Here is a 2,500-nt window from a genome sequence, read left to right as displayed (position 1 = left end):
TACAAAGCAAGACAAATTGTTAAAGACCACATCCTTGAAGAAAAACGACACAATAAAAAAAACTAAGGGGGGCAAAATCTGTTGCAACAAAACTGAAAAACCAACTCAAACAAAAAGGAGGTGTTTTAAACAGTTATTCTCTTGTGGATACATTTGCCCATGGCAAAAATGGAGCAAATCATAGGAGTGTAATGTTCATGGCTTGCATTAGATATTTACAACATGCATGTCTTTTATCTAACCAAAAGGCACCAACTGCATTACATTTCATTTTCAGTATTTTGTTTAATTGTAGTCCCCCAAAAAATCTGATTGTTTCCCCAACTATTTTGTCAGATTGGAATGTTCTTTTAGGGGAGGCAGACAAATTAACTCTGTGTAAAAGATTTGCAAACAGCAAATATGATTTTCATGTTTGGAGTGATGACTCTAACAAAGGAGGGGAGGAAAGGCACATTGTGGGGGTGCACACATGGTGCCATGAAACTAACAAGCCAAGGGCTTATGTTCTTGCTAACAGCATTGTAACTAGTGGGTCAGGAAAACACCAGTCAGATGTCGATTTCCACATTGTTCATGACACATTTGGTATCAAATGTCTCAGGGTTAGTTGGGGACAATGCCTCTACCCAAAAGGGTAAATCAAATGGATTGATTGCAAATAGCTCCAAACTATTTGGCAGGGAAATGTTTTTTGTGGGCTGTTACCCACACATACTTAATATAATGTTGCAAAGAATGTGCCAGGCTGGGTTTGGGGCAAAGGGTGATATGAACAACAACCACATATTGCAATTATTATACAAGATATCCTGGCTCCACCATGAACGCCCAAGTCAGTACAAGGCAATGTATGTTTCACTGGGAATTTTAAGTAAAGAGCCGCCCCTTCCACAGTCCTTTATTGACACAAGGTGGACATATTACCATGAGATGCTAAAATGGTATTTCAAGTATGGAAAAGCCTGTCTTCAGCTTGCAGAGCGTATACTAGAAAGGATGCCAAAGTCAGATAACCACTCATCAGTCTGGCAAAATGTCATCAAGCTGAGCTCCTGCCCAATGATCCAAGTGCAAATTAAATTCTTATTTGAATTCCTTGACAAGTTCATTATCCCATCTCTTAATTCATCACGAGCAAGTGACGAGGAACTTGGTTTTTCCAGTAGATATCTGGCACGACTATGGCCTGCAACTGTTCTCACGCACAATGAAACACTCAGTCAATTGTTACTGTGTCCATCACTGTATTTTCCTATAACACAAGAGCAAGTGCAATTATCTTTGAAAGATCCAGCCGCTATTAAACACTAATACCAGGAAGTGCAGAGGCCCATGTTGCAAGAAGCCCTGAAAGTAATTAAAGAACATGGTGCTGAGTGCTTATCCTTTCCCAAGCTGTTTGGAATAGGAGCTGATCAAAGATTCCAAAGTCCATTCTTCTAGTCATCTGTTTTGAAGGTCCTTGACATACAATTTGCATCCGCTGAAAGCAATCAAGGAAATGCATCTGAAAACAATGTAAAATTTTATGGACAGGATCTTCAGAGATTGGTGTCTAAGGACAGAAATGGGCTGGTTAAATGGGCCTCTATTTGGGAGCTGCAGAAACCTCAACTTCTAACTGAGATTAAAGCAATGGCAACATCACCTGAAAGCTGTCTTGTTAACAAAGACACCACACCACACCTTTTTTAATTTTATGCCAAGCACATTTTTAGCATTCCTGTGAACAATGTCATCGCTGAAGGACAGTTTAATCTATCCCAACTTTATCTGCATGACAACCTGTCAGAACTATCAAAACAGGCCTCTGTAACATTTGTCGAGAACACTATTCACAGTGGTTTAACTAATGGTAGGACCACTGAGACAGCAAGGCAGACACATGAACAGAGAATGAATGACTATGGGCAACTACTGACCACAGAGCTTCTCCAAGAGGCAAGAAAAAAGCTCAACAACATCAGAAAAGGTAGTGCAGTCAGTGCCCCACTTAGAGGAAAGGGTGTCTATCCTAAAGCTTGGGAGGAAAAGAAACTGAACAAAGACACATCACTGACAATGCAGTCTCTTAAAGCTGAAGGTCGTAAGCTTGAACTTCAGTGGAAAGCTTCAACAAAAGGAACTGTAAATTTGGATGAACAGAGGTCATTCAGGCCTACAACAATTGGATGGCATAGAGACACTGGACAGGTGCCACCTCTAATGCACCTTGCAGCACTTACGGTGTGGGATTATGGTGAGGAGCTTTCAACACATGACTTACCAGTGCAATGCCAGAAGTGCATCAAAAATCTTCCGCGTATCTTCCCAACCTTATCAGTTAATTCTGTGTCCACTTTGGATGTCTCCATGGATATGTCCATAACATCTGTCCCTGTTCATGACGAATAAGACCTGACTGAGGGGTGGCTCATCAAAAAGGGGGAACTAACTTACATTTGGAAAGGTTAAAGTCAATTTATAGTCAATCTTCCTCACATGTGACCAATATTTT

The 2,500-nt window shown here is 40.6% G+C and overlaps 2 protein-coding genes and 1 long non-coding RNA gene across 9 annotated transcripts in view; 2 read left to right on the top strand and 1 right to left on the bottom strand.

Moving 5' to 3' along the window:
- Positions 1-2,500, top strand: part of LOC137971172 (tetratricopeptide repeat protein 28-like) — a 244,727-nt gene that overhangs the window by 33,101 nt on the left and 209,126 nt on the right. The gene's annotated exons all lie outside the window — the stretch shown is intronic.
- The window catches only part of LOC137971171 (tetratricopeptide repeat protein 28-like), a 69,265-nt gene that overhangs the window by 21,862 nt on the left and 44,903 nt on the right, over positions 1-2,500 (top strand). The window lies entirely within an intron of this gene.
- The window catches only part of LOC137971175 (uncharacterized), a 15,728-nt gene that overhangs the window by 12,015 nt on the left and 1,213 nt on the right, over positions 1-2,500 (bottom strand). The window contains exon 1 of the long non-coding RNA XR_011116939.1: positions 1-2,500. This exon is cut by the window's left edge and continues 2,532 nt beyond it; it is cut by the window's right edge and continues 1,213 nt beyond it. This is a non-coding gene — a long non-coding RNA (uncharacterized lncRNA).

Source organism: Montipora foliosa, chromosome 9 (genome assembly GCF_036669935.1).
Source record: "Montipora foliosa isolate CH-2021 chromosome 9, ASM3666993v2, whole genome shotgun sequence".
Lineage (NCBI taxonomy): Eukaryota > Metazoa > Cnidaria > Anthozoa > Scleractinia > Acroporidae > Montipora > Montipora foliosa.
The sequence above is the reverse complement of the archived record's forward strand: the minus strand, read 5'-3'. Positions and strand labels throughout refer to the sequence as shown.